Genomic DNA, 14,323 nt, shown 5'->3' on the forward strand with positions numbered 1-14,323 from the left:
AACAGGCACAAGGTGGGAGCCACAAGTGTGAGTTGCTCTATACACAAATGTGCACAACATTCACGTACACACCAATGCTGTAGATTTAGTGATTTAGTGATGCTCTATTTTGACCTAATGATGACAGTGCTGCTGTATGCTTCTTTTTTTTTCCGTACAAGCAGCTTTGCTGTGCTACCCTTTTGCTTTCCCTGGCTTTTCTTGCCTGCAAGAGGAAGATGCAGCTGCTGATAGAGGATTCTAAAAAGCTTGAGGGTAATGGAGGGAATTAAACATTCTTCTTCCAGCTGCTGCTGTTCACAACACTTTTGACAGTTAAAATACATCACACATTCTCTTGTCGGTTTAATATAAACAATGAGTATTTTAAGTGGAGTCCAGAATCAGCCCCAAATAGGAGGATCCAGACAGGCCATTCAGATAGGAAACTAAGCAGTACCCTAAATTTATGTAGAAGTGGTCTGCAGGCAGTTCGGCCTCTGCCTGACACGCTGCCTACTGCAGCACATTAGGCCATGTGAGTGGAGAGAGCAGTGTTTGTCTTTTCGGAAAGAAAGTTTCATTTTTCATCTGAAAATTATTTTAGCGTCATTTTTTATCTGTAACTTTTAGCATGTAGTATGAAATGAAGGGGAGAAATACCAAAGTTTATTTTATATTTTATTTTGTTTACGGCAAAACTAATTTATTTTTATTTTTATTTTATTCATTTATTTTTGCATCATGAAACATTTTAATTAATCAAGATGAGTTTCGGAGGAAAGCTTGTTTAATAAGATTGTTTCTTTTTTTTTTTTTTTTTTTTTTCATTCTGGAATAAAGACATTTGAAATCATAAATATCATTGAAAGAAAGAAAAAATGTGGGCTTCCCTGTAGATTTATTTCCTTCAAGCTGAAGTAAAACTGAAATAACAGAAGGGCTTTAATGCAACCATCGTTTGATTTTGGAAGCAGCACTGAGAGAACAGTAGCAATCTTCATAGTTTTAAGAATCCCTAGTGGGATCAGTGCACAGTCCAAATTTCTAATCTTTTATTTCCTAAGTGAGTGAGCGTGGAACAAAAAGGTTATAAACTAGGAAAACTTCTCTCTCCTTAGAAAAGACATTCAGGATGCAACGCTAAGCATTGATAAAACCCTTCCTTTTTGAGTCAAGACTATGGTAGCATTCAGTACAGTACTACTATACTACAAAGTGGTCTTGAAATTCTCTGTGCCTTCAAGGCCTTCATGGGTATGAGCACCTCTCTGGCAACCAGGGCGAACTTTTCCATGCCAAAAGCAAACCCTGTGCCCAGGTACGAAGCTGGACCTGATCTGGTTCTGTCACTGGGGATCAAACCCTCTACGGGTGAAATCCCAGAGAGAATTTTGCCTCGCTTCTGCTTGACAGGAAAGAAGCTGCATGTTAGATTATAAACTTTACATCAAAGACTTTTTTATCCCTGTGTTCCTTCGCAGTGATTAGTGGGCTTGATTGCACTGGGGCCTGTGGGGTCTACAATAGTGCAAATAATGAATCATAAATAAACGACTTCCCAACCTTGCAAAAGGAAGCCAGGCAATTCGTTTATTTTAAATTGAGACTTCATCTCGGTGAAAAATGGTCCCCTCAGACTGGCTCGGCAGCTTCTGCAGCTGTCAGCTTGGTTTGCACCTTTAAGGAAAAAAAGGATCAGGGCACAGGGAGTAAAAATGGAAACAGATTCAGATTGTTCAATTTCCTGTTTGTTTAAATTTGTCCTTCACGACATGCAGATTCATCAAACTCCCTTCTCGGTGACTACTTCATTAGATTAGTTTAGTTAGGTATTCAGAGGGATTTTTATCTTCTGACTCATAAAATTCCTGTATTCCCCTAAGAATTTCCTGTGTCTGACTGGAATTTTATGTCTTTGTACTTTTAGTTGGACTCTTTGAAGGAGTTGCTTTCTAAATGACTCTGCTGTTGAGGTCTCCCAAAAGTTTCTGAAGAGCCAATTCAGAGGCTGATTTCTGCTTTTCAAGGAAACAGATCTATGCCAGCACTTTACCTCTTAATGTTTTAATCAGTGATTTTCCTGGCTTTTTTAAACTCTTCCTTTCCTGACAGTATTTCCCCTGGCTGCCCATGCCCTTTCCAGGTGTCCACTTAAGAATATTTTTGTCCAATTCTGAAAATGCACCCCAGTGGCTCAGTCTTAGAGTGTAGCTTGCAAGCCTGTCCCATCAGGTTTTCATCACTCACTTGCTATAAAGCAGAGAGCTAAGGTTACGAGTATATTGGACCATTTAGCAGTTGATGAGAAATGCCTTTGTATATCCCTTCCCTGTCTTTTTTTAGTCCTCTCTGAAGAGGGTGAAACCCAGGTTAGGCTGGAATTCCAGAGCCCTGGTGTGTTCTTTTTTTGAAAGGCTCAGTGAGTTGAGGATGATGCTTTTTGACATGTGAGTTCCAGAAATTTATGGAGTGATTGTAGCACAAATTGTCCTGCTTACACAAGAACTTTGTTGGTGTTTGTTTCCGTCCATGCGTAGCATGATGGTGCCTAGCTGCCATCCGGTATTGGGGTCAGGCGGCACGTTTGAATGTCTTTGAGCAAGTGGAGCTGATTTGGGAACCTGATGGGGTTTCACTGCAAGCTCGGATTCATTTGGCAAGGTGAAAGCTGTGAGGAAGCTTCACCACGCTGCTTTGGGAGACGAGGTATAACAGCCCAGGGTTGGAAAAGGAAAAGAAGGAAAAGGGGGAGAAGGAAAGAATCTGCTGTTGCTTGAGCTCTTGTTGGAGTTTCCTGGTGTGCCCCAGCCCTTTTTGGTCTCGCCCTGCCCTGTGCCCAGCGAGCCAAGCAGGCTCACCGCTCACTGGCTGGTCTGCGGACCCGTACTGCAGTGCAGACCTGTGGCAGCGAGGCGGTGAGGGGCGATAGTTACAGTCTGTTACAGACTGTTACAGACAATTTCTCAAAGTTACAATTTTGGCATTTCATAATGACTGCAGGGGTCTGTGCTTCCGATGGGAAAAATTGATTATAGCAGGTTGCTGTATTCTTTATTTGGAGATCCAAACAGCAAGTTAATGATTCGATGTCAGGTTTTAAAGAGCTTTTTTGTGGCAGGAAGGGGACAAATCCAGTATATTGTATATCATCAGCTGTACATTGTGTAGGGGCATACTCTAACAGGAGTAATATGGAGGGGAGACAGACAGTATCATGGCGCTGTTCGTTCCGAAAAGCTGGGTTGAAAAAGCAGAAAGAAATTGCTCACCAGTTCTATTTTCGCTGCCATTCCATCCATGCATCTCTTCCAAATGGCAGTTTGACTGGAGGCTGAGCTCACAGATCTCCCGAAAGCAGGGCTGGAAACCAGCTGGCAAGTGCACCCGTGCCGCGGGTACACTCACTGCGCAGGCAGCAGGTGGAGACACGAACAAAGCTAAAGCACTCTGGGATCCTCTACTGTGCAGCCTTGTGTGGTGGCACCGGCAGGGAATGAGTGGGGCCCCCTCCGGGGCTGCCACCCCCAGGCCAGAGTGGGGAAGCCGGCTGGGGGCTGCTGGCAGCTGCCCAGCCCCAGCAGGATACATCTCCCACTCGGAGTGGGGCTGCCTGCAGTTTGCTGCTCCGGAATGTGGAGCCAGTGGGATATTTTTACATGGTGTTTTCTGACCTCTACTTTCTTGGACAGTTCAAAACAGGGGGAATGGCAGGAATATCTTCAGCAGCTGCTATACATCAGCTTTTTCCTCCAGAGATGATGGGCTGAGTGCATTTTCTTTGCTCTTCTTCCTTTTGCTCTTTCCGGCATAACATAGTCTATCTCATTTCAGCCGAAACAAAGCTCTTTCACTTGTCACTTTTGTATGTGTGGGGAAGCTCTTTGGTGGAGCTGATCTGTGTATTTGGTGATTTTTGTGATGCCACCAGGAACAGAGGTTTCTTTTCTTTCTTCCTTATTTCCCAAGAATCAGTTGAATGGGTACACTGGGTCCAACTGTGTGTAGCAACATGAAGAAAGCAGTTGCACTATAAACCGCCTGTGTCTGATGGTAGCTGGGAGGGTGTCTATGGAGCAAATATGGGTAACCAAAGCATTAATAACTCATAGGAGGTAATTCTCAAAAAGGACTTCAGTGTTTTCACTTGGAAGACAGACCCTTGTGTTGTCCAGAGTGTCCCAGCATCAGACACATCTGATGGCTGACCTGTGTATCAAACTTGCTGTTTCAGGCCAGTGGCCTTAATGCAACCCATATAAAGTGGCCCCATACAATCTGTGACCATATGGGGCATTCTGAGCATGGGCAGCTTATGCTGGTCTCTGTGTGAGCCATGAACAGGTCTGAGTCCTGGGACATCTGAAAGGCTCAGAGGAGAGAGAGAAAGGAGAGCCCAAGGAAGGAAAAATTTGTAGCACCACTCTGTATTATAGAAGAGATAATCCCAAAAGTGTCCAGGAGCTGTCAATGTGCATTACAGTATGGAATGTGCTGTATAATGGAGAAGCCAGGGAGAAATCTTCCCAAGTGCAGAATGTTTTCTGTGAGGAACCTGAGTGCATCTCTTGAAAGACCACCTATCCGCTCCAGCATCTTGCCTCTTCCAATCTTCTCCTGCACATTGGCTCATTTCCTTTTCACTGATTCTCTCTAAAACTTCTCTTATTTCTCCTCTTGCATATTGCATCATATTTCTTTTCCAAGCCGATTATTCCTTCTAAAGTGTATTTTAGGGTAGTGTAAGAGAAAACAAGACCCTGAAGTGAGCTGGATGTTTATAAACCAACATTATTTGTTTGAAAAAAACATGTAGTGAATATGATTGACTTCCACTGTGACGGTCTGTTTTTTACCTCATTACAAATGCTATTAGCTTAGGTTGAAAATGAATTCCGTATCTTCATAATTTATATACAGTTGTGTTTGTTCTGTTTTATTTTTTTTTTTATTGTTATCCAAGCCAAAAATATAGTAGAATCTGTTAAAAAAAAATAAGATAAAGGATGCAATCATGTAAGGAATAGCGTGGGCAAATATGAGAGGCCTATGTGTAGTTTGGTCTGTGCCCAGGTGGTTCCACAGGCATGTTGGGCTTCCCCCAGCACAGCATTAAGGAGAAATGCTCCTCATGAAGTTTGTTTCAAGCAGTTTGCCAGGCTGCTTCTTTCCTTGGTCTGTGTCATAGAGTATGGCTGTGAAAAGTTTTTCTTTGAAATCTTTTCCTGAAAGAAAATGCCAGGTTTAGTACAAAGGGCATGCTTTGCTTCAGGAACCGTAACAGAAAGCAAAGCAGAAGGTGAACATTATAATCTGAAATATGAACTTTTCCATTGCAGTAGTTTCAGTTTTCAGAATTTTTCAAAGGACAGTTGAAGTTTTCCATAGAAAAAAGAAAAAGGGTGTGTGGGGGTGTGTGTACACATGTATATTGTTTTTGTCAGGCTTTTCTGTGGGGAAAGGTCTTTATTCTCTAGTCAACATTATTACTTACCTCCTTTTGTTTGCACAAGAGGTTGTTAAAAAGATTTAAACCTCTCCCCAAGCCAACACTAACTCCGAACAAACTAACCCCACAAATCATTCCCTTTCTCTTCTTTTAGGACTTCATGCACTGCCTTTTGCTGTTGCATCCTTTGGTGCAGCATGCAGGCATGCACTGAACAGAGCGGGCCTCAGCAGAGGGTACGGTCACACTCCCTGGGCCCGGGTGGCCCTTGTTGTGGTCAGTCTGTGTGTGGCTCCCAGGTGAAGCAAGGCCTCAGGGCTGTGTCCTCATGGGGTCTGGCTGGCCTGGAGCTCCTTAGGCATGTCCCTATGCTGGAAATGCATCTGTTGTAAGGACTGAGTTGAAAATCTGTAATATAGAGCAGAGAGGAGGGGGCTGTTCCCCACCACTCTCAGTGCCATCAGAAGGATCCTACCCCACCTCTTGTTCCATGGCCAAAGACCTTTGCAGCACAGCTGGCATTTGTGGCTCCACTTTCACCCTGCTGCTCCTTGCACCCTGAGCAGCCTTTGCCTGCTGCCAACTGCCCCCCATATCGGCCCAGACAAATATTTCCTTGCTGGCTGAGAGTATGATGTCCTTCCTCAGTTATTTGTGACCAAGTTCCCTTACCAAGGCATCTCATTCAGTATCTAAAGTAAACAGAAAAAAGGGAGCCTTTGTCTTTCTTTAGTTTTTCATCAGTGTAATAACTCTTCCCCTTGTTTCAGAGCTTTAGAACTGCACTGAGGGCCTGTTTGTCCTGCTGTATTGAGGAGGGCCTGTGTGCTGCAGCACACGCTGATATGGGCATGTTGTCAGCAGGAGTATCACTCCAAAAGGAAGACAGTGAAGGCTGCAGCTTTCTTTTTCTTTTTCTTTTTCTTTTTCTTTTTCTTTTTCTTTTTCTTTTCCTTTTCCTTTTTCCTTTTTCCTTTTTCCTTTTTCCTTTTTTTTTCTTTTTCTTTTTCTTTTTTCCTTTTTCCTTTTTTTTTTCTTTTCTTTTTCTTTCTCTTTTTCATTAAAACCAATTTTCTGTTAGAAATCAACTTCTGTAGTTACAGTTTTTCTATGTAACTGAGTTCTGACCATTCTTCACAAACTTTATTTCCCAGACATGTGCAACAACGTGACAGGAAAATATTTCAGCAGTCTAACAACAAATTGTGGATGTTCATTACTTGAAACACCCCGTGACAAATTTTTTAAATGTGTACTTCATCTGCAACTGCTGCTCGTTTCAGTGCCGGATGCTGATAATTACAGAGTTGCATTTGTTGTTCTGTGTTTTGCTGGGTTTTGTTGTTTGTTTTTGTGTGCTTTTTATTTTTTTACTTTCTCTGTGAACATACTCCATTAGGGTTGTGATTTTCGTCAAATCGTTTCTATTGGAAAGCTTGCCTTCTACACTATTATCCCGATTTACTCGTCTTGCTTGAAAGTTTCTTTTAGTGAATTGTGCAGATAACTCATAAGAATAGAGATTTCAAGAGATTTTGTGGTACAGATATTTGTTGGAAGGAAAATAAAAACACTTACTGAAAGTTGAATGTTTTGGAGTGAGGTTACTAGGTCACCAGTAAATTTTAGAAACTATTTGAGACATTTCTTAGTGGCATTTTAAAATTATAGCTTAAGGTTGTGCTGCCTTACATGATTCTGCTTGGCTCCTTTGATGCTGAAGATCTACAACTGACTTATGTGTAAGATATATTTTTAAAAACATTACCCGTGATTTAAAGTAACAAGAGACACTGTTCAGATGAGGGGAGAAAGCCATCCTTTGGGAGGAAGTGAGTTAGGTTCAGTAGTTTTGTTGAACCTGAACCAAGAAAGAAACGATTTGTAACTCAATCTTTGCAGGAGGACTTGAGGAAGATCCCAGCTTCTGCCTACCTGTTGATTTTAACAGCAGCCCAGATGCTGGAGATGTCAAAAGTGTTTTAGAGGAAGGCTCTAAAACGGCCAATTTATATTTAGCAGTATTTTAGAGATCAGGAAGAGGACTAAGGAAGCAATTGTGGTAGTAGCTGTATTGTGATACAGTTATTAATTGCTGAAGTGAGCAGGCCTTATGCTTTCATTGCTCAAGAAACGTCAGAGTCAGTCTCATTCTGAGAAATTCAGATGCCAAATGAAATTCTAGATGTGGAGTTTCAGATCTTCCCTAACAATCACTTTAAAGAAATATAACCTTCTCCCACTAACAAAGAAGTGGATCTGGATTGCATGTACTGTTTCACAGAAAGTGGAAAAAAACAAATTTATTTATGATTCCTACTTCTTTGTTTCCCCTGTGAGAAGCACAACCTAAAATACAACAGCAACAACAACAACAAAAACCCGCCCAGATTGTGATAGTTTGGTGAAATATGTTTTTAGGAATTCAATTGCTTTGTAAAATTCCATTTGCATATTATTCTGTCAGGGTGACACTTGCCATGCTTACCTGTCATGCTAGCCAAACTTTCCTGGTAAGAGAGAGACTGTGTGCTAGAGACGAGCCTTATCTTTATTTTTCTTTCCAAAATTAAGATGTGTTTTATCTTTGTCTTCCCCCCAACCTAGCTATCACTCCAGTGCTCTGCATGTTCTGCATGCTGTCCTTAAGCCTGGATGATGCTAGAAAGGACCCGTGTTTTCTTTCTCATGAAATATGTATCCAGTGTGCAGCCATTTGCTGGTGAACATGAATGTTTCTCTGCCTGAGTCTTTCTAGCTACACTTGGGTAAATTAAATGGACCTCCACTGAAAGTAGTGTTACCTGACAGTAAAACATTTGTAAGTATGTATATTTATTATGCATTCATCATCATGGAGATACTATGAAAAAACCCAGCATATTATGAAAAATAACCCTGTATTTGCAGAGGCATTCTACATAATAGGAATATGTCACTTTGTAGTTCTGCGTTAAAATTGTATGTGAGAAGTTACAGCTGTGGATGCCTGCATCTTTCAGATTCTGTTTCAATAAACCTGTGAGAAAGAAAGTGAAGGCCCCTCAACTTTACAGCAATTTCAAAGCAGAAGCTTTATTACCTCTTTTTTTTTTTTTTTTTTTTTTTTTTAAGTCCTATATGCTTCATGCTTTTACACAGACATAGCTTTCTCAGTGAAGATAAATGATGATACTCTACCTTAAAAAGCATTTGGGTTTTCATCAATCCGCATTAGGTTAAAAGGGAATCAGAATTCTAAAAATACAGCACATCAGAGAAACGAGGTATTTTTCAGGTCAAGGTCCCCTTTTCCATCTGGTGCCATTTGGTAGTTCTAACATCTTCCATCTCCCCCTACTTCTCCATCTGTAAATAACTCACTGAAGTAAATGCTTGGAATAATTACAGTAAAGAATGATAAAATGCAGGTTGAACTTTGGGTCTCTTTGGGTTCTAAAATGAAAAACATAACTACTGACATCACAGTTATTAAAAGACTGTGGAGGTCTCCAGTCAGCAGGTGTATGAAATGGGAATAATGTCAGAGCACTAGATGCTTTGAGATCACAATTGTACTGTTCAAAAAAAAAAATGTCAAAAGGAATATTAGTTCATGAGAGGGGGAAAAATAGCCTAGCAGGGCTGATTTTCAAAAGCAGCCTGCCGTTTTGCTTCTGCAAGTAATTATAGGCTCATATTTTAACAGTTAGATGTCTAAGTGCTTGCATCCATTTATTAGGATGTTGGAGATCTAAGTACAGTAAAACGCGTGCAAATGTGCAAAATTGGAAGGATGATTGAGATGCTTCTAAAATTGATCAGTCAATCAACAGCTAGACTGTTCCAAATGTTTACAGAACAAAATGTCTTTCTGAGGTCAGCATTGTCCTGGAGAAGCCAACGAGACGAAGGTGCTGTAGAATTTCCTGTGTTAACATGAATGAGACAGGCTGCTCCGGCTGGGGCTTCGTTCTTCTGCCAAGAGTACACAGGAGATGCTAGATGTTTGGCACATGGAATGCTGTAGCTGCCTTACTCAGGCATTGCCACGACTTAGGCATGTCAGTTTAAGGAGATGATCTTAGTTTATCTGCTATCTGGACTGCCACATGATGGTTGCCCATGTTGTCATGATACTCACCTTGTGCCAGATGCCCGTAACATGCCCACCTTAGGTGGCTCACTGGTAGCACCATCTCAGTCAGGTATCTTGAATAAGTCTGACCATGAGAAAGATGCCTCTTTCAAACAATTTGAAACCCTATCACCAGGGCTGCAAAAGTGTCATTCATCATAGGCTACCAGAACCAACACTTCTCTTCCTTCTTGTTCCTCACTTCTGCTGCCCAAGGCAATATCACATAATTTCTGCTCTGAAGAAGATATTCTTTGATGACGAGGTAAGAATGGCTGTCTACTCTTTGCCAGAACAAAGTCCATCATGAGGAATAAAAGATTTTGTTTTGGTGAAGAGTGTAGGGTGAATTTTATGAATGCTGCACAGCTTTTATGAAACATTTGGGGAACGTACCGAAATGAGAAAGAATGGGATGTGACTTGGTATGTATGATGCCCTGTAGCATGAGATCTCTTCTATTACTCTATTACTTCTATTACTTCTATGAGGGAGATCATGCGGCATGTGCAGGGTGACCGGGGGATCAGGCCTAGCCAGCATGGGTTCATGAAGGGCAGGTCCTGTTTGACCAACCTGATCTCCTTCTATGATCTAGTGACCCATCTGGTGGATGAAGGAAAGGCTGTTGATGTGGTCTACCTAGACTTCAGCAAAGCCTTTGACACTGTCTCCCACAGCATTCTCCTGCAGAAGCTGGCAGCCAGAGGCTTGGATGGGTACACTCTTGGCTGGGTAAGGAGCTGGCTGGAGGGCCGGGCACAGAGAGTGGTGGTGAATGGAGTTAAATCCAGCTGGCGACCGGTCGTGAGTGGTGTTCCGCAGGGGTCGGTGCTGGGGCCTGTCCTCTTCAATATCTTTATTGATGACCTCGATGAGGGCATCGAGTGCACCCTCAGTAAATTCACAGATGACGCCAAATTGGCTGGAAGTGTGGATCTGCCTGGGGGTAGCGAGGCCCTACAGAGGGATCTGGACAGGCTGGAGAGCTGGGCTGGAGCCAATGGGATGAGTTTCAACAAGGCCAAATGCCGGGTCCTGCACTTCGGCCACAACAACCCCAGGCGACGCTACAGGCTTGGGGCGGTGTGGCTGGAGGACTGCGTAGAGGAAATGGACCTGGGGGTATTGATTGATGCTCGGCTGAACATGAGCCGACAGTGTGCCCAGGTGGCCAAGAAGGCCAATGGCATCCTGGCTTGCATCAGAAACAGTGTTGCAAGCAGGAGCAGAGAGGTGATTGTTCCCCTATATTCAGCACTCGTGAGGCCGCACCTCGAGTACTGTGTCCAGTTTTGGGCCCCTCACTGCAAGAAAGATATTGAGGCCCTGGAACGTGTTCAAAGAAGGGCAACAAAGCTGGTGAGGGGTCTGGAACACAGGCCATATGAGGAGAGGCTGAAGGAGCTGGGAATGTTCAGCCTGGAGAAGAGGAGGCTCAGGGGAGACCTTATTGCTCTCTATAACTTCCTGAAGGGAGGTTGTAGTGAGCTGGGGGTCGGCCTCTTCTCTCGTGTCATTAGTGATAGGACCAGGGGGAATGGTTTCAAGCTACGGCAGGGGAGATTCAGGCTGGACATGAGGAAGTATTACTTTTCAGAAAGGGTGGTCAGGCACTGGAATGGACTGCCCAGGGAGGTGGTGGAATCACCGACCCTGGGGGTGTTCAAGGAAAGGCTGGATGTTGTGTTGAGGGACATGGTTTAGTAGGAGCTATTGGGAATAGGTGAACGGTTGGACTGGGTGATCTTTTAGGTCTTTTCCAACCTTAGTGATTCTATGATTCTATGATTCTACTCATGCAGGATGGAGTGGAAAAGATCTGTCAGTGATATTCAGTTTCCAGGTGGCTTTCACTTAGGTACTTGACAAAATAAAACATCATTCCTTTATTTGGTGTATTTTAGGTCTAATAAAGCATACCTGCTCTATCTGAATAACCATTCATCTGCATGTCTGGCTTAACGTACCAGAAACTGACCATTAGGACATAATGGTCTGATTCCTGCATAAAGGGTCACTACAGTAAACACAAACACAACAGACTCTTGCTTTATATTGCCAGTACGATGTAAAACGATTGTGAAAATAAGAATGATCCCATTCTAAATATCTATAATGTGATAAGAATTGCTGACCATTCTAGTGTCATATGTTCCCTCAGACTAAACTTTACATTCAGGGACATATGTATGCACAAAGCTGAGCTGTTCTTCACAAGAGAAATTGTGCAAATGTCATTTGAAGTTGTTCACTCAGCTGGGAGATCCCCTCTCTGCTCCATCCAGTCTCCTGCAATTACCCTTTGCCCCTTTCCTCCTGCAGCTATTTCTTCCTGGCTGTCACAGTTTACCATCCTTCAAACAGCAGCACTTCTGCTCCTGCTGCCCATCAGATGTGCTGAGCCAGATCCGACAGACGGTCATAACCTGTGGAGGTTTGGGACTAGACACCACCATTTTTAAAGGGTCTTCTCCAGAGCTCCATCTCAACTGCTCTAAGGATTACTGTTTCTCTTAGTAGAAGCAGAAGAGATTCAAAATTATCTCCTTCCAACCCATTCCTGCTTCAGTGCAGAAGCGTTTGCCCAGCCAAACAGCCTTCAGGGGCAGGCCAGAGTGTTCCTGTACAGTCAGCAACAGTCTAAAGTAGAGAGTCAGCCATGTTGCAGCCTTACAGCAGGAAGGAACAGGCACTGGAAGGGAAGGAGTGGCTGACAGTAGCCGGTGGGATAGCAGGAAAGATTGTCGGGGGCTTGCAAGGGCGGTCCACTACTGGGTCATTCACCACTTGTGAAGAAAGAGTGAGCATATGAAAAACCTACAGGAATCTAATTGGTTTTCCAATGTCACTGGGTATTGCCTGATGTACTGGCAAGCAGATTGCTTCCACAGCTTGTTCCTGGCAGCTTTTATAGTAGAAGAGATGGTCAGAGAAGGCTTAGCAAACTATCAAATGGGTTTTCCACTTTAGGTCTGAAGAGGGGAAATGGGACAGCAGAAGGGGATTGATTTTCCGGTGAGATCAGCTCCCCAACTTGGTGAGCAGCTTGTTTGTTGTCTCATCAGGGTTGACTGACAGAGTGTTTCACAGTGCCCTCAAGAACATTTCCGTCCCAAGGTTTGCCCAGGTTTCGGTCAGCCCTCATGGAGTTACCAGTTTGTCCCAGTGCCCAATGAGCCTGGTGCCTAATCCGCAGTGGAGAAACAGCATGACTGAGAATTGAAGGTTTGCACCATGGTGGCACTGGCTGCTTCCTAGTCCCTGCCTCGGGGAACACATGTGGCAATGGTAGAGTCTTTGGAACACGTTTCATGTGTAGAATGAAGCTGAAGTCACTCCACTTGGGTCCAAAGGCTTCTTTAGGAGGAGCTTGACAATTTATATGGGTTTCAGATGACTTCATTTTTTAAAAGTGCATGGAATGTATCCAAAGCAAATAATTTTTTTTTCTGTGCTGAATGGGAAGACCAAAAGGAAAAGCCTGGAGAAAGGAGGATGGATGGTCTTTCTTTAATGTCAAAGCTGACATAAACACATCTCCTCCAAACTCTTCTCACAAGATAATTTTCTCAGCAAGACACAGATTGCTTCAATCTCTGTGTAGCAGCCTTTGAAGCTTCCCCCTTGTTGCCGTTGTGGAGGAGGGAGGGTTGCCTTTGAGGATTTCTGCAGCACTGCAGTGTTCCTCCTCCAAATGCTTTCACACGATGAGATAGCTGGTTGCTCCAAGCAGTTCTGTCTTTGGGAGTTCTCTGCCATCATATGAGGGCAAACTGAGAAGTAGGCAATGTCTGGTTTGCAAAATATTTAAATTTCGGTAACTAAAATGTTTCATTAAAAATATTCTGACCAGCTCTCTGTAAAACCTCAATTTTCATTAGACAGAGGCCCAGCTAAGGAGATGATGAATGATGTTGGAGAGGTGCCACCGATTAGGAGGCATCAATTTTTCTGTCAACAGGATAAGCCCTTCTTCATAACTTGTCATATGTTTGTTCCTTTTCTGTTTGTGAAGGTATTTGTTTGGCAGGGCTATTTTGCATGAGGGGAAGAACTTATAAATTGTTTTTTTACGGTTGTCATTGCTGCATTGAGTTCCTGTCTTGTGGGATATTTTCCCTGTTCAGAGTTCTTGCACTCCGGTCTGTCTGCTGTCTGCTATTCTCCCATCTGCAATACTTTTGGGAAAAATAATGACTCTACTTCTGCAGTGAGTTCTGGGAGGGGAAACACTTGTGATATTAGTAGGCTCCTGGGGAGCATAGGACTTGGGACCTGCAGTGCCTTCAGGCTTCAGGCTCAGGAATGCTGCTATATATGTACAGAGGTTCCTAAAAGAGAGAGAGAAATGCATTTTTGAGCATTTTTTCTTAAAATTGTATGACTACTTTGCTTGCATCCTACTAAATGTATTCTGTATTTAATGGCTTAAGATACAACTGAAAACATACAGTTTTCTTTTTCAGGTTACACATTTTCCTTACCCACATTTAGACAGCTTCCACATCTTCTTTTACTGAATAGGAAATTTTACTTCTGTTACTCATGGAAAGCTGTATGCATCCTTTACTCATCTTCATGCAGTGATTCACAACTGCTGCTATTTGTTAATAGCTTATTGCATTTTATGAAATCATCTGCAGCAAATGCTTAGCAGATACTAGAAGAACAAACAAGGAAGTTCCCTCTGCATGGGCATATGTGTAATACACAGAGAGCAAGAGTTATCTGTGTGTGTTGCAATATTTGGCAGGAGACTGAATGAGAGGGAGGCA

The 14,323-nt window shown here is 42.9% G+C and overlaps 1 protein-coding gene across 6 annotated transcripts in view; it reads left to right on the forward strand.

Moving 5' to 3' along the window:
* MSRB3 (methionine sulfoxide reductase B3) overlaps positions 1-14,323 on the forward strand; it is an 85,513-nt gene that overhangs the window by 62,790 nt on the left and 8,400 nt on the right. The window lies entirely within an intron of this gene.

Source organism: Lagopus leucura, unplaced genomic scaffold (genome assembly GCF_019238085.1).
Source record: "Lagopus leucura isolate 7727_CA_CO unplaced genomic scaffold, USGS_WTPT01 Super-Scaffold_100008, whole genome shotgun sequence".
Taxonomy (NCBI): Eukaryota; Metazoa; Chordata; class Aves; order Galliformes; family Phasianidae; genus Lagopus; species Lagopus leucura.